The following is a 26,593-nucleotide window of genomic DNA, read 5'->3' as shown; positions in this document are numbered from 1 at the left end:
ATATATGTTTTATATATACATGTATATAATGTGTGTGCATATGTGTGTAGCCAAACCCAAACCAAATGTATCCCCCCTTATCCTAGTCACCTAAAATATTTGTGAACATTCTGACATCACTTTATATAAGGAAATGTGGATGAGTAGGAAGTGGAATTGGGTAGTAATATTTAATCACTTGTATTTAAATATCTTGGATTTGAAGTTTTTACAAAAACACTGTCAATGCCCACCAGTCCTGGGGCACCTTATAGGGCCTTGGAAGTGGCCTTGTGAATGTGAAGGGCCACTTTCATTAGCCTTACCATACAGCATCTTATACTGTGCAATTTTCCTCTCTCTTCTCTATTTTCCCACCCGCAGTTTTCCTCAGTGAACATTCTTATACATATTTAATGACTAAACAGCGTGACTTGTTTTGCCCTCCAATTACTATCTCATTCTATTTCTTCTACAGTAAAATAATTTTCTGCACAGTAAAACTAAGAATTGGGTAAACTGTTTTTCCTCTGCTCCTCTCGCCTTCAAAGTCATCATATGCTTCCTTAATTTTTACCTCTCCATTGAAACTGTTCTTGTCAAGATCACCAAGGAATTAAATCATCCACTCATATATATAACTCCTAAAAACTTTCTCATCTCAGTTAATGGTAATTTCAAGCTTCCATTTAGTAAAACCTAAATGCTAGGGTTATCTCTGATTCATATTTGTTCTCAAACTTTCCAGATAACCCTATAAGCTCTACCTTTTGGCCCCTTCATTGCTGTGATCCTGGTGTAAGTCATCACCCTCTTTCATGTGGTTAATACTATAGTTGAGTAACTTGTCAGTGCCTCTTTCTCAGCTCTCGGCATGGCTGCTAGAAGTTTTCTCATGTTGTAAATCAGTACCATCCAAGCTGGGCATGGTGGCGCATGCCTGTGATCCCAGCACTCGGGAGACTGAGGCAGGAGGATCACTGTGAGTTTGAGATCAGCCTGGGCTTTATAGTGAGTTCCAGGTCAGTCTCAACTACATAGGGAGACCCTGTCTCAAAAATAAATAAATAAACAAACAAATAAATAAATAAATACCATCCAATGCTCATAATACTTTAGGAGTTTGAATTTCATTTGTCATTGCTTTATCTCCTATTACATTGCGACTTCTATTTTTTGTGCCTCTACGTGTTCACACTTAAGAGCTCCTGATATATTAGCCTAATTGTTTCAAATGTATATTCAGGAGAATTTGATTAAATATCTTCAGTGGGTTTGAAAATCTAGATATTAAATGTTAGGCCAGGTGACAGCAGTCCCTCATTAGGCAAAAGATCACACCCAACCTGAGAATCTATTATGGGTCATAGGAAATTCTAGTCTTTGAGAATTTACAAAATTTTTAGGATAAGGATTTCCAAAAGGGTGAGCGTGGACTTTGGGTCCAGGCCATCAGAGCTTCATAGCCCAGTTTCTTAGTACTCTGGAGCAGATGATGTTTTCTAAAGGTCCCTAGTCATTCTATTTAAATTCAGTCTGAAGTCTTCTGTAACATACAATGCTTCACTTATTCCTGTTGCTTTCTTCATCTCTTGAAAACTAATACCTTCTTGATCCTGTGGAGCTTACCAGTGAGTGTCCAACTTCAGTTACATCACGTTGCTTATTTTTTCCAAAAGCCTGAACATTTTTTTAAATTCATCTTATCTTTCCTTATTCAAGCAAGCTCACAACAAAGTCCTAAATCTAGTTATTCTTTATCTGAGAGAAAATATATAGCAAAAGAATCTCTTATTCACAACTGCAAAAGAGATAAAAAGATGAGGCAGATGGGGATACACTCACTAACCAATTAATCAACATGTTACTCAGTAATGAACATGTTCTCCTAAAAAGTCTTTGTTTGAGATACCCAAAAGTGGAACAGTAAAGCAAAGCTGTAAAATAAAGGGCATTCTGTTTTACACATTAGAAATTTGAGCTTCTTAAAGATACTCTCAGAAACCAGCAAGTATATTAGTTTTCCTTCATTATAGCTGGCCCTATTTTAAAAGATTTTTCTATTAAAAAATAAAAGTAAAATATTTTCTATTTAATAATGAAAAAACTAATATTCTCTTATACCTGCTACATCTACACTCTAATTTTTATAAATGATTTTATCAGTAGCAAGAGGAATACACTCACTCTTTAAGAGAAATTAATGTTTAATTTTAATATCATCCATTGGGAATAGTCATCTGAGGAATTTACAACTAGGGAGTCCTCATTATATGTAAAAGCCAAGTGTAATCAGCTAAGTTAAATGCTTCAGTGAACCTGAATTACCCCCTAAATATTCTGATTACTTGCCAAGACTAAGTATATATAGTGTACAAGCTTTTGAAACAGAGCTTTGGGTTTACTCTCCTAAATCATGAAGTACATCTTAGGTCAAGTCAACCCTTGGTAATTATAACTGACACCACATTCCTTGTTAAATAAACATGCTTTGCAAATGATTTAGTTGGTCATCATCTAGCTGATATAGTTGGGAGATACAAAACATGTGTCTGAATTGTTCCACTCTATATTATACAAAGTGTATATGTCTAATCATGATCTCCCTTTGAACTTCAAGTTTCTATATTCAATTACTTGCTGGCTCATTTAAATAACCAAACTTGAATTTTTACATTTCTACCCATCACTTTGCTGTCCCTAGTGTTTTCTATCCTATTTGTTGGCTCCACCACCTTCCCAATTTTCTACCACAGACCCAACTACTTCCCTTTGGTTCTTTCTCTATCTTCCTCTACACACTCAGAGAGTTTTCATCTATTTTATTCATCTTCTTTTCTCATTGAGTTTATTGGTACATTTTAGGTATAAAGTACAGTTACATTCATCATTGGGATCTTGTATCTTTACATGACAGGTCTTGCATTTCATTTTTTGTGCATATACCTGCCCTCCCCTAATCCCCTCCACCCTTCCCTATTTACAAAAATATTATTTCAATTTTATTTTTTCATTTTCTCATATTTTTTTTCATTTTCCTTATTTCCTTTCCCATACCCTTCCCACTTTCCCCTCTCCTTCAGACCTTTTCTTCCTATTTCACATTGTTAATTATACCATTGGGATCTTGTTTACACTTTTAATTTTTCATATCAGACAAACTATTCAGTATTTACACATGTGTGACTTATTTATTTCATTTAAGAGTATATCCTCAAAATGCATCCATTGGCCTATGAATGACTCTAATTTGTCATTCTTTGTGGCTGAGTAGTATTCCACTTTATGGAAAAACCACATCTTTATCCAGTCTCCATCTAATGGGCAAATGTGCCCTTATAAACACGAGTGTGCATATATCACTGTGATATGATTCTTTTAATTCTTTTGGAAAGATACCAGCAGAGGGACTGGGTCAAATGGAACCTCTAACCCTACTTCTTGGAAGTATTTCCATATTGATTTCCATAGTGGTTGCACCAGTCTGCACTGCCACTAACAATGGAGAAGGGTTCCTTTCTCACCACAATGGGACCAGTGTTTGTTATTGGTTGATTTCTTGATAGCAGCCATTCTTTGTGGGGTGAGGTGGAATCTCAGTGTTGCTTTTATCTGTATCTCTTGAATGACCAGTGATGTGAAACATTTTTTCATATATTTACTTGATGCTTTTACTTTTTTTTGTCTGAGAAATGTATGTTCATTTCAGATGCCCATTTTTGAATCCGGTCTTTATGTTGGGGGGGGCTGGTTGTTTTGAGTTCTTTATGTATTCTAGATAATATAATACTTCTTTGAGGAACAGCTAGTAAAAATTTTTATCCCATGTTGGAGGTTGTCTCTTAGTTCTGTTGATGGTTTCTTTTGCAGTGCAGAAGCTTTTTGATAAGATGAGATCCCAGTTGTTGATTCTTTGTGATAGTTCCTGTGCTACTGAGAATTTGTTCATAAAGTCTTTTCCTATGTCATTGCCTTCAAGAGTTATGCCTAACTTATCTTCCAACAAATTTAATGTCTCTTTTTTAATATTTAGATCTTCAATTCACTTGGATTTTAGTTTAGTGCATGGTGAAAGATAAGGGTCTAATTTTAATCTTTGGGAGGTTGAAATCCAGTTTTTCCAGCACCATTTATTAAAGAGACTATCTTGCCTCCAGTGAGGATGGGTGGCTCCTTTGTCAAAGATGAGGTAGCTGAGTACATCTGGAGTTGCTGCTGTATCTTCCAATTGATTCCACTGATCCTCAGGTCTTTTTCTTTGCCAGTACCATGCTCTTTTTATCACAGTGGATTTGTAGTAAAGTTTAAAATTGGGAATTGTTGCACCCACTGCCATGTCACTGTTGCCAAGGATGGCTTTTGCTACTCTAGGTCTTTTCTGGTTCCAAATGAATTTTGGGATTATTTTTTCTAGTTCTGTGAAATATACTGTTGGAATTTCTATCAGCAGTGCATTGACTCTGTATATCAGTTTTGGTAGTATGGCCATTTTCACTATGTTGATTCTTCCTACTCAGGAGCAGGGGATATCTTTTCATTTACTTATATCCTCTTCAGTCTCTTTTTCAGCGTTTTGTAGTTTTCAGTGTAGAGGAAACTTTCATTACATTGATTACTAAACACTTCATTTTTTTTTGGATGCTGCTGTGAAAGTAATTGTTTCTCTAATTTCTCTCTCAGTGAGTCTGTTATTTGTGTAAAAGAAGGCTATTGATTTTTGAGTGTTGACCTTGTATCCACCTATTCTGTTGAAAGTGTCAGTTAAGTCTAGAATTCTTTTGGTGGAGTTTTTTGAGTCTTCAATGTAGAGTACCATATGGTCAGCAAATAATGACAGTTTAACTTCTTCCTTTCCTGACTTTATTGCTTTAATTTCTTTCTCTTGTCTAATTGCTATGGCTAATGTTTCCAGAACTATATTGAAGAGGAGTGGTGATAGTTGGCATCCTTGTCTTGTTCCTGATTTTAATGTGAAGATTTTTGGTTTTTAGCCATTTAATATGATGTTGGATGTTGGTTTTCAATAGATAGCCTTTATTAAGTTGAGAAATATACCATCTATTCCAATTTTTTGCAGGGCTTCTTTTTATTATGAATGGGTGTTGAATTTTGTCAAATGCTTTTTCTGCATCTATTGAGAGGATCATATGGTTTTTGTCCTTTACTCTGTTAATATGGTGTATTACATTTATTGATTTGCATATGTTGAACCATCCTTGCATCCCTGAAATAAATCCAACTTGGTCAGGGTTTATGATCTTTTTGGTGACCCTCTCTATTTTGTTTGCCAGTATCTTAATAATGAGTTTTGCATCTATATTCATTAAGGGGATTGGCCTGTAGTTCTCTTTTTTAGTTGCATCTTTCACTGGTTTGGGAATCAAAGTGATAACTTGCTTCCAGGAATGAATTTGGAAGTGTTGCTTCCCTTTCAATTTCATTGAAAAGTTTAAAGAGTAATGGCAGTAGTTCTTCTCTAAATGTTTTGTAAAATTCAGTGGTGAATCCATCAAGACGTGGGTTTTTCTTTATTAGTAAACTTTTAATTACATTTTTTATTTCACTGATTGTAATTGGGGTGTTCAGAATTTTTTTTATCTTCTTTGTTCAACTTTGGTAATTCATAAGTATCTAGAAATCTGTCCATTTCTTCTGTGTTTTCCATTTTATTAGAGTACAGGTTCTCAAAGTAGGTATTGACAATCCCCTGGATTTCTGTTGGATCTGTTGTGACTTCACCTTTTTCATCCCTAATTGCATGGATCTGAGCCTTTTCTTTCCTTTTCTGACAAGGTTAGCTAAGGGTTAATAGATTTTATTTATTCTTTCAAAACACCAACACTTTGATTCATTGATTTTTTTATCATTTTCTTATTTTCCATTGCATTGATTTCTGCTCTAATCTTTATGATTACCTCTCTTATACAAGCTTTGGGTTTTTCTTGCTCTTCTTTTTCTAGGAGTCTAAGATTCATTACTAGGTTGTTTATTTGAGCTTGCTCTGTTTTCCTAGTTTAGGCATTCAGTGCTATGAATTTTCCATGTAGAACTGCTTTCATTGTGTCCCACAGATTTCTGTATGTTGTATTGATATTATCATTTATTTGTAAAAACTGTCTAATTTATTCTTTAATTTCCTCTATGACACATTGATTGTTCAGGAGAGTGTTGTACAATTTCCATGTGTTTGTTAAATTCCTACAGTTTCTTATGCTATTGATCTCCAGCTTAATTGCACTATGATCTGATAATATACAGGGGATAACTTTAATTCCTTTGCTTTTATTCAAAGCTGTTCTATGAGCCAGTATGTGGTCTATCTTGGATAATGACTCATGTGCAGCCAAAAAGAATGTATATTCTGATTTTGTTTTGGTGGAGCACTCTATAGATGTCTATTAAGTCTGTATGTTCAAAAGCGTGGTTCAATTCTAGTATTTCATTGTTGATTTTTTTGGCCTAGATGATCTGTCTATTTGGGATAGTGGGGTATTTAGATCCCCCACTACAATTGTGTTTGTGTTTATTTGGTTTTTCATGTTACTTAATGTTTGTTTTATATAGCTGGGGGCATTAATATTTGGTAAATATATGTATATATGTATATATATATGTGAGTGTATATATATATGATTGTCATCTCTTCCTCTTGAATTGTTCCCTTTACAAGGATGTAGTGACCTTCTTTTTCTCTCTTAATCAGTTTTAGTTTGAAATTTACTTTGTCTGTGAATAAGATATCTACCCTTGCTTTTTTCTGGGGTCCTGTCACATGGAGAACTGTTTTTCATCATTTCACTTTCAGTCTATGGGCTTCTTTTTACACTAGTTGTGTTTCTTGTATATAACTTATTGTTGGATTTTGCTTCTTAATCCATTCTGCAAGTCTATTTCTCTTGATTGGTGAATTGAGGCCATTGACACTCATGGTTATAACTGATATGTACTGACTTATTATTGTCATGTTATTGTCCTTTTGTTGATTTTTTAAAATTTTTCCCTTTCTCCCTTTAGTTTCTTGCCTTGCCTAATTGATTTGCTCTCAAATCATGGGCCTCATGTTGTTGTGACCTTGATTGGTTTTTTCTAGGATATTATTTAGAATTGCTTACAGTGCTGGTTTGGTATCCATGAAGTTTCTCAGGTATTCTTTGTCGTGGAAGTATCTTATTTCCCCATCCATTTTGAAAGAGAGTTTTGCAGGATAAATCACTCTAGGTTGGAGGTTTTTGTTTTTGTTTTTGTTTTTTTTTGGTGCCTGGGATCAAACTCGGGCCACCAAACCACAGAGCTAAATCCCCGGCATGGAGGTTGTTTTTTTTTAGGAGGTGAAATACCTCACTCCAGGCTCTCCTTGATCTGAGGGTTTGTGATTCTGATGATGGGTTTTCCTTTGCCTCTGATTTGTTTCTTTTCTCTTACTGCTTGTAGTATTTTGTTCTTCTGTTGGGTTTCTGGGATCTTGATTATTATATGTCTAGGTGTAGATTTTTTTTTTTTTTATCCTGGCTACTTGGAGTCCTCACTTATATGCCTCACTTATTTGTATGTCAAATTCTTCCCCTCTGTTTGGGAAGTTTTCTGTCATTAATTCTGTGAACAGCTTTTTTAAGTCATTTGTATTTTCTCCTGCTACTTCATGGATTCCTATCAGTCTTTGTTATTCTTCTTTGTATCCTCTAGTTGTTGGACCAATTTGTCATGATTCCTCACTGATTTTAACAGACCTCTCTTTTCATGGTCACTGACTACAATCCTATCTTCTATATCTGAAATTCTATTTTCACTTTCATTTATCCTGCTGTGATAACTTTCAACAGAGTTTTTAATCTCCTGGATATCTGTTTGAATCTGTTTAATGTATTTCATTGATTCTATTTTTTTCCTTTGTTGTGCATTCATGGTTTCCATTTCTTTCTCATGCTGGGCCTTCGTGGCTTGTATCATGGTCCTGAGCTCATCTATTTTTTTCTTTTGTCAGCTTCTGTTCTAGAGTCTCTAATCATGTCTTTCATTGTACTAACCATCTCTGTAGTTATCTGAGGAATTATTTCTGCTTTGAATTTTTCTAGAGCCTGCTTGATCTGCTTTGTTACTTCCTGTGCTATGAGTTCAGGGTTTCCTGGTGGTTCACTGTCTGACTTTTCAACCTCATTTGCCCTATAGTTTGCTGTTGGTGAACTGGAAGTCTGTCTTTGTTCCCTGCTGAAGTGTTTCTTTATCTTTGTTGTTGAGTTGTCCTTGGTTAAACTGTAGCTACTCAGTCTTCCTGGAGTCAGGCATAGAATTCCACATTTTTAAGATCTTCCCAGGTGATTACAGTGCTTCTAGCCCATACACTATATTTATGTAGGAAGGTAATCAAGATTTTCTTGGACTCATGGATGCTACTATGATCCAACGTTCCCATCTTCAAGAACCTTAATTCAGTGAAAGAAATCAGAAAAAAAACATATGAGGGAAGTACTAAAAAAATACAAGGCATAGTAAACAGGAAATAAGTAGTTTTATAGGTTGCTCAGTATTAGTCTTTTGGTTGAGGACACTGGACCACTGCTGAAAGACTCCCTCCACTTATTCTTTTCTCTCCCCTCCCCTACACTATGTCCAGAATAATTTTTCAAGTTGTAAATATGAATGTGTCATTCTTTTTCCAAAAGTCCCTATTGGCTTCCATTGTTCTTAGTACAAATATGATTTAGTACCTTTGCTAGGAATATTACATTAACTTTTTCCTTTTCCAATACTACGTGGTGAAGTATACAGTGGCTAGGTATTCTGAATGTATAATAGATTCTTTTCTTCTTTTAAATTACTGCTTGCTGTATCACTGCCATTTTTAAAGATTACTACCCAATCTTTCTCTTCACTGTTAAATACTCAACTATATCTGAAACATTTTTTCCTTCACCAAGTTTGACTTTTCACAGCAATGTATATTATTTTATCTGTGAATTCTGGTAATAAAAAGAACCCAGATCTTTTTTATATGTCACATTTCAATTTCTGAGAATTGGGTGTTCTACAAATTTAGAACTTATTTAAATGCTGGTACATTTCCAACACCTCACTTGCTATGAGAAAATACATTAATTTCTCTTCATTTTCAGTAAGCAGAAACATAATCATGTAACAGATTTTATCAGAATTTAAAGGAATGACATTATAGATTTCTGACTTGACTTTTTTGTACCAGGGATCAAACTCTGGACCTTGGACTTGCAAGGCAGGTGGGAGTACCACTAAGCTAACTCTGCAGCCCTTGACTATTCTTTGTAAAGTATCTTTTTATATATACTTTTTGATTTTCTAAGTATGATTAACTCAGTTTATCCCAAATCAAAAACTGTTAATGCATAAATTCTCAAAATTTTATTGATAATAAGGTAACAGGCATGTCAAACCCTATGTTAGGATTCCTTTATAAATCTATAGATACTTAGAAGAATCACATGTTCATATAAGCAGATATAAGTACATACAAAGAAAACTTCAGAAAATCAAGACCACTTAGTGGTTTTCCTGCTAAAATCAATCAAATGTAACTTTATGTGGGATACTGGCAAAGTCAGTGATTGGGTTAGGTTTTTTGCTTTTAGTTTTCATAACTAAAACTTCATAACTTAGTAATTTGAATATAATACATTAAATATACTCTAAGAAGAGTAACTGAATTGTATGATAGAGGGTTAAAAGACAATATTGACATGGGTCAGATTAATCTCTCTCCTTAAGGAACTTCCACAGAATACCAAAACAAACTGAAGAAAATAAATGTCAACCTCAAATCCACAAAGATCAAGATTATGGTCTTGTTTCTCTTTCCAATTAAAATTGCCAGAAAATTTCTAACAGTAGAGAGTTAGTAAATAATGCCAGTTCTTTCAGAAAACTCAGTAACAAAATTACTTAGTAATTTTCACAATGGTGATAGGAGGCTTGGATCAGATGGATAGTTTTTCAGCCTTAAGCTATATCAGTAGAATTTACTGGCATGAATTTAGCTGGGGATTAGGCTGGATCAGTAATTGGTCTCTATTAATGGTGTGATACTTTGGCAGGAGTCAAGCGAAATGCCAGAAACTGGTTTGTCCACTCTTTCCAACAATGGTCAGCTTATATGTTGTCAGGCTCTTAAAATGGTGAGACTGAAAGTGTCAGGTCCTTTAAGCCCTAGTCCTAACACTGTTGTAGGCTCAATTTTTTAATTCATATCATGCATTAGAGCAAATCAAAGTCATAAGAACAGCACAGATTAAGGAGAGGGGATGGATACTTCATCTCTTGATGAGAATTGCATAGACATATATGAATAGGAATAATTGTTGGTACCCATTTTGGGAGACAATCTATGAAAAATGTGTTCTTTTTCTCCATAGACTCACTCATTCTAAAATTTATCTTTAACTGTAAAATAAAACATACTTTCCTGCTCTGTTAAAGAAATTCCAAACCACATGTGATTAGTAGCAAAATTCTTCAGTAGCACTGGTTGCTTCCTGGAACCTTCCAATCCAGAGATAGGTAAAATTGACATTTCATCTAGAAAAGATTCAATGATAATACAATTTACATCATCTGCACCCCAATCATTCATATGCAAAATCTAACTGACTTTTTACCACCAATATTTAGTAACAAGCATGACTTTTTATTCATAATATTGTAGATAGGTAAGTTAATTAGATATCTTGTAAGCAGTTACATAGGCCTGCCTTCAAGGAGCCAACATAGAAAATACCTGAGGCACATTAACTGGTTAGCATTATAAGAAAAGAGGTACTAATTCTCTTAGAGATCAATAGCAGTGATTGGGATTCCAAGTGGGGAAATCCCCTTTATGTAATGTAACTTGCTTTTCTATTAGATATCCATTTAACCAATATTAGTTGGGAGACTACTGTATAAAACACCTTGGGAAAAAAGGGGTGGGTTGGCAAGCCATTTCATTGTCCCCATTCTGTCTCTCAGACAGAAGCTATCTTTCTCAGTAAATTCTTCCTACTCTTAGCCTCCATTGTTCCTAGCATTTATTCTTTGATTTTAGAGAACACGATCTCAAGTCTCAGACATCTAGCAGGTTTCAGAGCTTCATCTGTTCCCCCTGTACCAATAACACAGATCAACATCAAATGAAGTCACCAAAAATATAGTCTTTATTCAGAGCATCTTAGTGTTACTAGAGAGCTGTTGCTAAAATTCAGTGGCTAAAGAGAGTAACCACAATTATTTGTCTTGCTCACAGATCTGTGGGGCAGCTGAGACACCTTGGCTTCACAATAGGTTTCCTAAGCTGGGCTTCAGGCTTTCAGTGAACCTCAGAGGTCTTTTGCTGTGAAAAATGTCTCCTGGGAGTTACTGTTCTGCCGACGTATTATAAGGGCATAAGAAAACTGGCATAAATACACAAGGTTTCCTAAGAGCTGCTCATATTGCATTCATCAAAACAAGCCATTTGACCAAGCCTAACACAAATGGGGGACTGCAATACATTTCACAAACTACTGCCTTGCAATGTTGCATAACAGGAAGGGGGGGAAAAACAGCAAATAAATAATATTCCGATACTCCAGTCAGTTTTGTCCAAATCTATTTTGATCTAATTGGAGTAACAAATATGACCATTAATGCCTAATAAAGAAAGTTGCTTTTCATATTGGTGATTTTGAATCATCTAGAGAGCATTGCATAATACTCAAGAATCTCAGTTTTTTAAATATTTTAATACTAAGAGTTTATCTCTATATGAACTCAAAACTATCTCTGTTGAACACATCCCATTAAAGTTCCACATAACTGATTAGCTGTCACATTTAATTAAAATTACCCTCTTCTCATAGCCTATTTAAATCTATAAATCCTAAAAACATGAAACCATATTGTTTAGGTTTTTCTTTATATATCCAGTCTAAAACTCTAGGACAGGTGAATTCTAAAGGTTATTTTCTCTTTTAAGAAAACCCTAGACAATATATTCTAAAATAACGCATAAACTATCCAAACTATAAGTATGCCTTATTCAAGACAAAATAGTTCCCACCATGCTGAAATTACATTACTAAGTTTTTAGCTTACATTTTCCTTTAGAATTTATAAGAACTTGGTGTTTAAATGTTAAAATATCCTAAATTTCCTCCAATAATCCATTAAACATTTTTATTAACATGATCTTAATTATGGTAGTTGAAATGCATTTGGATTGAGGATAAAATACATAACACTATCCTCTCCTTTATTAGCAAACCTAGTCATTTGAACTGTCTGTCTTAACATGCTCAGATTAATTTTTGGCTAGGTATATAATAATCAGGGTGAATAAGATCAATATTGTTTAATTTCACTGATTTGAAAAGTTATTCTCTTTGGTGTGGGAGGAGGAGATTTTAGGCACCATGTACAGAATATGTTTTTATAGTCATCAGTCCTTTCTTCTCTGTAAAAATATATTTCTTGTAGAAATTATCCTTTATAAATTAGGTGCAAAATTTCCACTTTAAGTAAAAAGGCAATATCCAAATCCAAGAATATATTTATATATTCACAGTAAAATAAACTGTAAATAGCTTTGAATACATACATAACATCAAAGTCATTCAAGCCACTCCATTGTCCAGAATGTTCTTAACTTTGCCAAGTTTTCAATACCTACTGAGACTGTGGAAATTAGAGTGTGGCAAAACTGGCTGGGGAAGTAGGTGTGACCTGTGAATCACAAAATCTCAAGACACATTTGAAGAGCAGTTCCCAAAGCCCTAAAAGGACTTCTCTTGCGAACTTGAGCAGGTTTTCCATAGGATGGCCTACACCTGAGGCCAGCCTGAGAGGTAAAGGACAAAAAGGACAGTTCACAACAAGTTTTTGCCACTGTGTTCCCTCTTGCATAACTATCCCACCCTCATTCTGTAGAGTGGACTTTTCCTATTTTTACTTGGCCCAAATTCACTCTTTAGAGCCTGTTTCTTTTCCTACCTTTGATAAAAACTGCTACCTTGTTCTCTCGTCTTGACCAATTCTTTGCTCAGGATGGAAAGAACTTAGAAACCACTATCAAAAGGAGACTGTAGCACCCCAAACCCTGTAACACTATTGTTTATAAAAAAGTAAACTGTCTACATTGGAAATTATTATTTACATCTTATGTTATATATAAGATGCACATTTCATTATCTCAGAAATGACCTTTACTTCCACTAAATCCCATAGCAATTAATGAATATGGCTTCTGTCAAGAATTTAGCCTGTTTATGGAAGTAAACTTTAATTGTCTCACCTCTCCTACATGATATTAAGTTCCCAGATCTTGGAACTCTACATCTACTGGACCATTACATGACCTAATTTGAGATGAAGTCAGATGAATTCATTAATGATTAATAAGCTTTGATATTTCTTAAATTGGTTGAAAGAAACCACAAATAGACTGATTACCACTGTACTATGTTTGTGCAATTTCTTCATGAAATTTAAGGGATAAAAGGTAAATAAGCCTTGTGTTTTAGAGCTGGTGTGACAAACTGCTTCTGTAAAAGATCACATGATCAGTATTTTAGAATTTATGGGGCCATGCCTTCTCTGTCACAAATGTTGAACTCAGTTACTACACTGCAAAAGCATCCATAGACAATGCAAAAATGGGCATAGGTATGTTCCAAGAAAACTATTTGCCAAAATATGGAGCGAGCTAGATTTGGCTGCCCAAAATTTTCTGGTGTGTCTTTCTAGAATAACAACCAAGAAATATTACATTTAAAACACTGTATTTCAGATACACAGTAAATAAACCAATGTGTACTTAGTAGAGACATGTTCTCTCATATTTTTTGATATTCAGCAAATTTTATGCAAGCTGACAAGTTTAATAATATTAACAATTTTAAAAACTTTGTAGCACAGTGTATTTCTTTTAAAAATGTTATATTACTGTATATATCTATGGTTGTATTACTAAAATTGTTTGGATAACATGAAACCAAAGGTTGTACATTTTTCTTAAAGATTGAAACATAACTATCATTTACCAATGGGTCACAATTAATTCTAGACAGTTTAGTTGTGGAATATAATATTTTATTAATCAGTAAATATATCTGAGAAACACATCTAATCCTATACTACCTTAAGGGTCATCCCAGGCACCACACAAAACTTATAACTATACACCTTTCTCCTATTTGTCTTAGAAACATTCTGAGTGCTTTGTACTGTGGCTCCCAATTTTCTGGAGAAATATTTGCCGTTAATAATTTCCTTGTCATGTATTCTACAAGTGTCATCAAAGAAAAATTATACTAGATTTTTTTTTTAAAGCCCTGCTCTGTGTTTGTGAGACAGTGCCACCTAATGGTGTATTTACAGTATAACTACGAAGTCCGTGTTGGACACTAGAGGTGGATTAGAGGAATTCGAAAAACAATGTTGAGCATTACACATAGTGCATAGAGCCACTTTAAATTTTCTTTTTAATATTAATTTAAAATGCAAGAAATTTTTCCTTTTTAGAAATATTTAGAAAACTTAAATCTTACAAGCTTGCTAATAGTGTTGACACCTTTAGGTACAAAAAATTGTTTTTATTCAAAAATTTCTTCGTTTTCCTAGAGCAGTCAGAACACAATTTATCCAAAACATGCTTACTGCTAGTTAATAGGCCTTTACAAACTTTTTGCTTCTATTTCCTGAGTCTACCGATGATCAATCACTACATGCTATTTATTGTCAGTGTCTCCCAGATGAAATTATTCTCCCACTCTAATTTTTTTCCTAACCACATATTTCAGAAAAACCACTTTCTAAACACCACATCAAAAACAAAATTTAAAACTGCTTTTTTAAATAAAATTGTAAAGTAATTATAATGCAAATTATATCAGTGTCAGTTTAAAAAATCCTTGTAAATTAACAACAGGGTGTTTAGACATGAGGCAATTTTTGCCTAAGAAATTTGGTTTGAGTGACTGTTTTCCATGAAGAGATAAATTGAAAAATTTTACTACCATGCATTGATACTCAATAACTTTTAACTTTCATCTAACAGATTTCTTCAAGCATCTTTTGGGTATTTTTTTTTTTTTTTTTTTTTGTACCAGCGATCAAACTTGGGCCTTTGCGTTTCTGAGGCAGGCAGGAACCACTGAGCTAAATCCTCAGCCTTGGGTAATTCTTTATTACATTTTTTTCCTGGAGCAAAATAATAGAGATGAAATGGTAAAACAGATGCATCCTGAAAGTAAAATTGTTTAAGACACAAAGGTTATATAAAGTCAACTTTTTGAACATTTCTCAAATCCCTTCTGGTAATAGTCACTCTATCACCCAAATCTTTATGATGTACTCTGATTGCAATGACCAGCACTAAATCACTGAATATGAAAATGTGTGCTGTCTCCTTTATTGCTATCATAAATGTTCCTTTCTGCCCTGTATAACAAGCTGCCCTTTCTGCCTCCCTCTGCCAACATGATTTTGTTGTTGTTTGTTTTTGTTATCATTGTTTTGGGTACCAAGGATCCAACTCAGGATCTTGCACTCACAAGCCAGGCAGTGGTACCACTGAGCTACATCCATAGGCCTACCATATGTTTGTTTGTTTGTTTGTTTTCTCATTGAGTTTATTAGTACATTTTAGGTATACAGCACAGTTACATTCATTATTGGGATCTTGTACCTTTACATGACAGGTCTTGGTTCTCATTTTTTCCCTTTGTCCCTATCCTCCCTTCACCCCCTCTTCCTCTCCCCATTTACAAACACTTTATTTCCATTTTTTCATCTTCTCGTATTTTTTCTTTCTCTTATTACCTTTCCCCTACCCTTCCCACTTCCCTACACCTTTAGACCTTTTCTTCCCATTTCACACTGTCAATTATCTCATTAAGATCTTGTATACTATTATAGTTTTTCACATCAGAGAAACTATTCAGTATTTACACATGTGACTCGTTTATTTCACTTAGGAGTATATCCTCAATATGTATCCATTTTCCTATGAATGAATCTAATTTCTCATTCTTTATGGCTGAGTAATATTCCATTTATAGAAAAACCACATCTTCTTTATCCAGTTTCCAACTGATGGGCAAATGGGCTGTTTCCAAGTTTTAGCTATTACAAACTGTGCTGTTATAAACATAGGTGTGCATATATCTCTGTGAGCTACATCCATAGCCCTACCATATGGTTTTTAATATTTCTTTTGTACTTCATTTTAAATTGTCCTATTTTGAGTTTTTTAAATTTCTTTAAAAATAGCTTTGATACAAGTATAAATATTCAACAAAGAACTACCTGTTAGAGGTTTTTTTTTCTTCTTAAAGACTGTTTTCTGAAAAATGATCAGTATGATGAGTGACAATGTATTCCTCCTTGAGATTTTTTTATGATTGACCTTTTTCAAAACTTTGCTTAAACAAAAAACAAGATTAATTTGAGCATTTTATCTAATGTGAGTATGAAATTGAGGATGCAAGATCTTGTACTCTAAAAGTCCATAATTTGTTTTTTCTAGCCAAAATCAGGGCTGCCGTATGGAAACTGATTAATGAAATTTGCAGGACAAATCTTACTTTAGCCTCTATTTGTAACATAGCTCCCAAAGAAGCCCAGAAAATTCTAACACTTTTGTAAGTCTTGTAAATAAAAATAATAGAATTTCCAAAGCAAAGAAAAATATTTACTTTTTAATGCTTATGTATTTTATAAAATGTAGTTTTTTTCACCTTCATTGCCCACATATGACCTTCAGAGACAATGTGCTAAGTTGATTTAAAGTATTAATTTTGGAAAAAATTCATGGTGCCCTGTGTGGCTCTATCATTAAATAACGGTCAAAGCTGGCCATCTGCTTAAATGAGCAATAGGAAAAATAACTAATTCTATTGGGTACTAATTTGTTGAAGATTTGAGTTGACATAATATCGAAGAAGTCTGCATCATTAGCTAAAGGAATTTACCTCTTCTCATTTGCTAAATGTGCATATTCTAACTTGAGAAAACTGTCATAAAAGAGTTTCAGCCTGGATACAAAAACCACAGCTCAAGCCACCACACAGAAATTTTAAATCTGTACTTGGAGATATCTAGTCCATCCCTGACATCCTAAAATGTCAGATGTCTCAGTGAATTAACAACTCATTAAAACTAAATTAGGTACATTCTGAAAATGCTAGTATTATAAAAGATAGCTGAATGAGATTTAGTGAAGGTGCACAGTAATTGAGTGAAAAGTGCCTGATTCTAAGATAACTTCCTGTAAGAAGATGGTAAATGTTCTGCTGTGTGGTATCACTGCTGATCTTAGTGGTTAGAGACCAATCCAACGACCAAAAAACACAGCCATGACTCTCAAGTTTACAGTGGTGTATGTGAATATTCAGTAAATGTCCTATGGACAAATGCCAAAAATTGGGACCTTGGAAAGCACAGTAAGTAAATCTCAAGTCATATAGATCCCTAACTAGATTTATTTTCCTACCAGATCTGAGACCACAGAGCTGATATAATTTACTGTCTTGGGTATCTATGTAGTAGATGAAGCTTTAGCACCTAGTAACATTACATGCTGTTGTGATCATTGCTAGATATAGACGCCACCAAATATTAAAACAATTCATGACATTGCAGTAAATAACAATTTTGACAATATTTAAGTGTTTTCTGATCAAAGCCTCTGCTGCTTGAATCTGCCAGTTAACTTAGCTGGATAGGCACTTTAAAATGTTGTAAAACATTCTTACTGTGAGTGAAATATTTAATTTTTATTGTTTTTAAATACCTGGTACAATATCAGATTTAAAGATGTGACAATACTCAAGTTTTCTCTCAATAAATATATTTATTCTTTGACATGTACAGCCACAAACTAATCATTTCCTGGACTAAATTTGACATATGGCAATGCTTTGGCAATATTTGTAATTTGAGAGGAAATGTCAAAAAAAAAAATTCACACAAACACGCAGATGGTTTGAGCCATAGCTCATGTAAACAGATTAAGTGCAGCTTGCTTTTTGATATTGCTTCATTACAGGGAATATATTTTGGGGTCAGACTGTAGGATGATATTAAAACATTGGTAGACTAGTATTTTTACTTCAAGTCTTTTTTACAATATTTTCTCTTGAGTTTGTATTACTGTGTGTTTATTTACTGCTTTGTTCATTATAAAATTTGCAGTTTTATAGAATGAGAGATAACAAAATGCAATAATCAGAAAAATCACATATAGGATCAACTGGAATATATCACCAACTCATCTTAATATATAAATATTGACAGCTTAAGGTGAATTCTTCATCTTCAATAAAATAAAGTGCTGATCTAATATATTCAGTTAATACTGTCATCTTTGTGTCTAATCCTAATTTTATTTATAATTTTACTTTTAAAAATATTTGAAACACTAAAATGCAAAATTTTGTTTTGATCTTATGTGCTGAATATGTTCTCTACACTTCTCATTTTCCAGTATCGGTTAAACATATTACAAGCACTGAGACATTTCTTTAAGGTTAAGAATGATTTAGCTAATCAATAATCTTAAATGCTATCATTAATTTCTGTATTAATCAGAATTCTCCTGAGAAACAATAGGAAATATAGATACATTTATTTTAGAGAAATGACTCATGGAATTGTGAGAACTGATAAGCCCTCATTTTGTTTTTCAGTTTTCTCTTTGTGTTTAATGGTACATTTTAGGTATACAGTAAGTTACATTCATCAATGGGATCTTGAACCTTTACATGACAGGTTTGCTTCTCATTTTTTCCGCATACCCCTGCCCTCCCTTTGCCCCTCCTCCCTTCCCTATGTACAAAAACTTTATTTCCATTTTCTCATATTTCTTTTCCCTTATTTCCTTTGCCCTAACCTTCCCACCTTCCCTACACCTTTAGCTCCTTTCTTCCTATTTCACATCATCAATTATTACCATGTGGATCTTATTTAGACTTAGATTTTCACACCAGAGAAACTATTCGGTATTTGTACATGTGTGACTTATTTCACTTAGAGTATATCCTCAATATGCATCCATTTTCCTATAAATGACTCTAATTTCTCATTCTTTATTGCTGAGTAGAATTCCATTTTATAGAAAAACCACATCTTTACCCAGTCTCTGACTGATGAGCAATTGGGCTGTTTCCATGTTTTAGCTATTACAAACTGTGGCGCTATAAACATAGGTGTGCATATATCACACTGTGGTATGATTCTTTTAATTCTTTTGGAAAGATACCCAGCAGAGGGATGGCTGGGTCAAATGGAACCTCTTATTTTTTTATTGTCCCTTATTTCCTTTCCCCTACCCTTCCCACTGTGGGAAGCCAGCCATGCCCCACTGGCTTTTTGAAAGATAACTTCTTTCTTTATAATCAAGGCATTGACACAATGTGTGGTCAGGATGTTCCTAATTAGCATTTGTTAACATTTGTTCCATTTTAAGGACTGCACGTGTTAAACTTGTTTTTGACCCTGCACGGGAGAAACTCAGACAGCCAAAGATCTGTAGGAGTCAGGTGCTTTCTGTTAAAGATCTGACGTTATCTGTACGAGTCAGGTGTTGTAACTCCATTTTGTTAAATTCCTCCACCTATTGTGGGAATCATGATTATCAGTTGCAAGTGTTGTTAATTTGTTTTTCTTGAGCTTGATTTCTCTTTCCCATGTGAACCCTCATTCCCATGGAGTGGGTGTTGAGGTTACTATGGTAATCCTAGCCCATAATAGTTTGGTCTTTCCCTTTAAAAGGCTGATGCTTGCCTGCCATAAACGTCGCCTTGATCAGACTCTTGTCTTGGCGTCCTTCCTTTCTCTCTGCCCCATCTCCACCCCGCTGCTCTTTCAGGTTTGAGACACTGCTGGACAGTGCTCTGTGTTGCTGGCTCGCGACATCCCGCTTCCCCTTCTCTTTTAGACCTTTTCTTCCTATCTCACATGATCAATTATAACATTTGAACCTTATTTACACTTTAGTATTTCACACCAGAGAAATGATACAGTATTTACTCAAATGTGTCCTATTTATTTCATTTGAGAGTATGGCCTCAATGTGCATCCATTTAGTTACAAATGTCTCTAGTTTCTCATCTTTATGGGCTGTTTCTAAGTTTTAGGTATTAAAAACTGTGCCTCTGTAAACATGGGTGTGCATATATCACTGTGGTATGATTCTTTTAATTTTTTGGAAAGATGCCCAGCAGAGGGATGGCTTTGTCAAATGGAACCTCTAGTCCCAGCTCTTTGAGGTATCTCCATATTGAATTCCATAGTGGTTGTACCAGTCTGTACTCCCACCAACAATGGAGAAGGGTTCCTTTCTCCCCACAACCCTGCTAACATTTGTTATTGGTTGATTTCTTGATAGCAGCTATTCTTTGTGGGGTGAGATGAAATCTGTGTTGTTTTCATCTGCATCTCTTGAATGACCAGTGATGTGGAATCTTATTTCATAGTTACTTGATACTTTCATTTGTCTGAGAAATGTCTGTTCCTTTCAGATGTCCATTTTTGAATCGCGTCTTTATATTTGGGGGGGCTGTTTTTTTTTAGTTCTTTATATATTCTAGATAATAGTCCTTTGTCTGAGGAGCAGCTGGTAAACACATTTTCCCACACTGTAGGCTGACTCTTAGCTCTGTTGGTGGTTTCTTTTGCAGTGCAGGTTTTTTAATAAGATGAGATCTCAGTTGTTGATTTTTTGCTAGTTCCTTTGCTACTGTGGATTTGTTCATAAAGTCTTTTCCTATGCCAATGTCTTTAAGAGTTCTGCCTAACTTATCTTCCAGCAAATTTAGTGTCTTTTTAAATATTTAAATCTTCAATCCACTTGGATTTTAGTTTAGTGCATGGTGAATGGGTGTAGTTTTAATCTTTGGTAGGTGGAAATCCAGTTTTTTCAACACCTCTTTAGTAAAAGTGGATATCTTTCCTCCAGTGAGGAGTTGGCTCCTTTGTCAAAGATGAGAGAGCTGAGTACAGCTGGAGTTGTTTCCATTCGATTCCACTGATCCTCAGATCTGTTTCTTTGCCAGTACCATGCTGCTTTTATCACAGTGGCTTTGTAATATAGTTTCAAATTGGGAATTGTTACACCCGCTGCCTTGTCTGTTGCCTAGAATAAGCCCTCATTTGTAAGGTGATCGTCAAATTATAATCTCAAGCATGAGTTCATACTAAATCTTGGGGCAGAATTTCTTCTAGTAATTGTTCTTACAGCCTTCCATTGAGTGGATTAAGTCATTCACCATCTTTATACCAAGCAGGGTAATACTGCAGATAGGTAAGTTTAATTAGATATCTCATAAACAGATTGGGCCAGCCCATGAGGAGCCAACATGGTGGACAGTCAAGCAGCCAACTGGGAGGACAATCAAGACATTCACTGTAGGCCAGAATTGTAAAAGCAGAAAAACTACCACAACCATGTAGGATAAATAGCAGTGATTGATATTCTGAGTAGGTCTCAATCACCTGAATGGGGACTAAGATCTTCCAGGAAAGATCCCTGATGTGGGAAGCCAGCCATGGTCCACTGGCTTTTTGAAAGACAACATTTGTTCCTTTTTAAGGACTGCACGTATTAAACTTGTTTTGACCCTGCACGGGAGAAACTCAGACAGCCAAAGATCTGTAGGAGTCAAGTGCTTCCTGTTAAAGATCTGATGTCTATAGGAGTCAGGTGTTGTAACTCCATTTTGTTAGGTTCCTCCATCTATTGTGGGAATCATGATTATTAGTTGCAAGTGTTGTTAATTTGTTTTTCTTGAGCCTGCTTTCTCTTGCCCGTGTGAACCCTCGTTCCCGTGGAGCGGGTGTTGAGGTTACTATGGTAATCCTAGCCCATAATAGTTCGGTCTTTTCCTTAAAAAGGCTGATGCCTGCCTGCAATAAACGTCTCCTTGATCAGACTCTTGTCTTGGCGTCCTTCCTTTCTCTCTGCCCCATCTCCACTCCGCTGCTCTTTCAGGTTTGAGGCACTGCTGGACAGTGCTCTGCGTCGCCGGCTCGCGACACTCTGACCCACCTCTTACAACTGAAAACTCTTGCTCTTTCCTTGTACCCTTGCTATGTGACTTGCTTCCCCACTGGATCCCCATTTCATCAATTACTTAAGCAACTATACTTGTCTTAATCTTATAGTTTTGTCCACCTTGTGATCTCATTGGATCAATATTACCTAAGTAACTGTACTTGTAATTTTACACATTGAATAGTTTTGTCCCACCTTGAGCCCACCTAAATCAAGGCTTTGGTCCATAAAACACCTTTGAGAAGTGGGTGAGCATGCAACCCATTTTTTAGTACCCCTTCTCTTATAAAGCTATCATCTCTCAATAATTTTTTTCTACTTAACCTCCATATTTCCTAGAATTCATCCTTTGATTTTAGAGAACATGAACTCATACTTTGTATATCTACTAGGGATAACTACCAGGGTAGTCGCATCTTTTCCTCTTTAGCAATAACCTTCCTTTAGGTCAAACGATGGTAGGAGTTAACATTGATAGAAGTCCTTCATGGCAACAAATAATTAGTGTTTGATTAAATCAATAGTTACTACAAACTAATCATATTCATATAGAAAGCCATGACAGTAGGTAATAAGTAGGCAGCCCTGGGTCCCTGGCTCCCCACTTGGGCGCTACCTGTACCTGGTTCACCTGAACAGCCTTAACTCTAGGACCCAGAGCCACTTTGTTCCTCCCTGTAAAAGTGAATGACAAAGACACAGGAGTCAGTTCGACATGCAGGCAATGAAGGGGCTCATACCTCTAAGCAGGCAGAGCAGCCCAAGCCTTTTGCTCATGTCTCTTTTATTCACCCAATCACAGGCACAAGCAATCAAGGCAACAAGATTCATCTGGTTTCAATATTCATTAGTACATTCACTAGTAACTTTTTCCTAATATGCAGTCACCCTTGAGTGCAGCCTTTCTCCTTTGTACTCACAGCTCTCCCTTGGACTCTGACTTTACCCTTTTTGTTTTATAGTAACAGCAGATAGATAACCAGCACTACTATTCATCCAGGGAGGAACTATGCAGATGCAACCATCCTATCTCTGACCTTGAAGTCTGGCTTTTAGGCCTTCATTCATGGCTGAATAACTGTACTGGCTCTTTTCATAGAGCACAGCCCTGTCTGTTGCTTATACAAACACAGGCATTCCGCCTCCAAGAAAGCACCCCCAACTGCCATAAGGGGCAATGGATGAATTCATTCTGGCTTCTTCCTGCTGAAGGGGGACACTTTGTAATCAGCAGTCAAAGATATTATCAAAAGGGCCCACCCAAAGTCTTTTGCCTTTCTTTTCCTGGGGCTATGCATACCTCCTGCATCAAAGCCTGTTCATTTCCTACAAAAAGAAATTGTTTCCATATCATTGTTCATGTTTCTGCAAAGACATAAAACTCCTTCCCCACCCTGGCCAAGTTCCTAGTTTCTAGAAAAGATAAATTGCTGCCAAGAAGTGGTAACAAGCAATACACTGTCCATACAACCCATTACATAGGCTGAATATTTTCCAACAAAACTTTTTATCCTTGCAAATGTTTTTTCTTGACATATTGACAACACTGACCTAACAGATAGTCAATTTTCTTTGACATAGTAGTAACGTCCTAAATATTTAAAATCCTCAATTTTAACACATTTTAACTCTTTAGTTCCACTGTCCTTCTAATTTTGAACCTTACTTTCACTTTAACTCTGAACTTCACTCCTTCAGTCCAGCTGAGAGATGCTTCTGCATGCCTCTTGATAGAATTCTCTACCAGGTAAAATGGCCCTAAAGGTCCCACATTCTAAAATGGTTCCCATTTATGGAAATGAACCACTTAGGAGTGGAGGGAGTGAAACTTACCCCACTCTGGAAAAGCAAAACCTACCTTGCTCCTCCACCCTGCTACACACAGGACCCTCCCCTTGCAATCACCCAGTGTCCCATTGCCTGCCCAACAACCCTACTGATTCTCAACTCTCATGATACCCTCCCCACCGCACCACCCATGTAAACCTCACCCCAGTCAGTCTTGCCCTCTCTCACCAATGTTCAAGGGAGCCAGGCAGCTCTTTCTCCCAATAAAGCCTTGCTTCAGGTGCTCCTGTTTTGCATCATTTTCACTCATCCTCTTTTCTCCCACTTTTTTTTTTTCCTCTTAACACAGTAATCCATTTAAAATGTTTAAAATCCTTAATTTTATCAGCACTGAGATGTTCGCATTGACATAACACTGAATACACTGGGTTACTGGCCTGTAAGAGAGCCTTTCTCCTTTGCCCTTTTTACCTTGGCTGCTTTTTTCTTTGCCTTTTTTACCCTGGCTGCTTTTTTCATGATCTTTTTTAGCACTTTTTTCTTCTCATTTTGTTCTTTTCTGGAAGTTCTCTGTGCACACTTTTGTGTGTGTGCACTCCCTTTTCCCTGTATTTTTCTCTTTTATTTTGCTGCAGAGCTCCCTGCTACTTAAACAAAACTTTCTCAGTCACCACTTTCTTCCGACTCTCCCTGTCAGAGGTCCTGGTTTGATCCTTTCTGGGTGTGGAGTTTTCCTTGGTCCCAAGGTCCCCGGCCCCACTGTGCAGCCTTCCTTTGGGACCTTTGCTCTCTCCTGATGGGGGTAGAGGAGGAAGAATGAGGACAAATAATGAAGAGACTCATGGAGTCAGCTCAACTTGAGGGCAGCCAGAGAGCTCCTACCTCTAGCAGGCAGAGGAGCCCAAGCCTTTGGCTCGCCTCAGTTTTATTCACCCAAACACAGGCACAAGCAATCAAGGTAGCAAGAGTCATCTGGTTTCCACAGCTGTCCTAACTTTTCCTGCATTCACCCAAACACAGGTACAAGCAATCAAGGTAACACAAGATTCATTTGGTTTCCAATATCCATTAGTACATTCTTTGGTTAACAACTTAAACTCAGCTGTCTTAACTTTTTCCTTATATGAAGTTACCCTTCACTGTAGCCTTTCCCCTTTGTGCTCACAGAGGAGGCCGATTAGGCCTTAATTTTCCTCTGGACCTGAACAGTAATAAAATTAACCTCCCTTTTATTAAAATTTTCCTTAATTACTTTTCCTAAACCTTAGGGTGAAAGGTTAAAATTTTAGATGTAAGGGGTTTTGCTATATGTAAGCATTAACTTTTTATTAAAACAAAACTGCTTACCTTAAAGTTTGAATTGCTATTTGCTTTGTGTTTGACAGAGTAGTTTGGGCAGGAATAAAAATAGGAGTATAAAATGCTCAGAAACTGGAACAACTTGAACAAAATGCCTCTCTATGGAAAGAAAGAAAATATATTTTATAACAAGATAAATATAGAAGCTTAACAAGTACAGTTATTCAAATGGCACACAAAGGAACCCAATTCAGTGGCTTATGAATTACTATACACTAGTTTTTCTTTTAGTCACCCCCCCCTTTGTCTTATGGGGACAGTAAAATTTAGAAGTATTTCATTAGGCCAAATGAACAGTTGAGAAATATAAGATGTTTGACTTTTAAAATAATAACTAACTTTCAAACTGCAGAGATACAATCTTGGAAAAGTTAAATCTGATGATGATGATGATGATGTAAGTGAGCTAGTGTTTGGGGTGTGTGAGTGCCTCTCCTGCGTACACCAGTGCTGAGTCCTTAGCTGAGATGAAGACAGTGTCAGCCTTTATAAGTATCCTCAGATGTTGAAGCTTTATTGTCACAAAACTTGTTGAAGAGTGGCCGCTTCCCCGCATAAACCAGACAGACAACTGCCACTCCCTACTCCCCACTGCAACCTACCCGGGCCTAGCCTTTCATCTTTTCTTGGGCCCTTTTTTCATAACATTGCCACTAAATAGTTGAGTATGTGTATGATATACATACTAATCACTAATAAGATTAGAAAATCTTATCAGGAAAAAAGAATACCCGTGTACAAATCCTAACGTTATGTGGTTGCATCAATTAGATTTCCACTAGATGCATGGTTTAAAAAATAACTACAGAGGCCGGGGAGTTAGCTCAGTGTTGCTGAGCCTGCCTCGCAAGCACAAGGTCTTAAGTTTGATCACGGGGTAAAAAACTACAGGGCTTTGGCTCTGATGTTCATTATTTTATCCTTAATATTTTATTATACTTACTAATATTCATTAATATTTATGTTTGTTTTATATTATTAATATTTATTAGCATGTTTTATCATTAATATGTTTGTTTGCTGATAATAATGTCTAATGTTTTATGAATTATAAAATATATCTCACTATATGAAAATGCAAATATATGTATTATATAATTTAGAGTATATATGTGTATATAGTGCTATATAGTATACATCCTCAAAGATAAAACTAGACACTAGGAAACCTGGTAAGGATGGAAAAATCGCGAAATGAACTCCTGTGGGAAGCCAGCCATGGCCCATTGGCTTTTTGAAAGATAACATTTGTTCCTCTTTAAGGACTGCACGTGTTAAACTTGTTTCTGACCCTGCACGAGAGAAACTCGGATAGCCAAAGATCCGTAGGAGTCAGGTACTTCCTGTTAAAGATCTGACGTTAGCTGTAGGAGTCAGGTGTTTCCTGTTGATGTGCCTTTAAAAGGCTGATGCTTGTTTGCAATAAACGTCGCTTTG

The 26,593-nt window shown here is 35.7% G+C and overlaps 1 protein-coding gene across 1 annotated transcript in view; it reads left to right on the top strand.

Annotated features, from left to right (window-relative positions):
* Positions 1-26,593, top strand: part of Pou1f1 (POU class 1 homeobox 1) — a 254,677-nt gene that overhangs the window by 195,761 nt on the left and 32,323 nt on the right. The window lies entirely within an intron of this gene.

This window comes from Fukomys damarensis, unplaced genomic scaffold (assembly GCF_012274545.1).
Source record: "Fukomys damarensis isolate Sample0158 unplaced genomic scaffold, DMR_v1.0_HiC HiC_scaffold_24, whole genome shotgun sequence".
Classification (NCBI taxonomy): Eukaryota; Metazoa; Chordata; class Mammalia; order Rodentia; family Bathyergidae; genus Fukomys; species Fukomys damarensis.
This window is presented reverse-complemented; position numbering and strand designations above follow the sequence as displayed.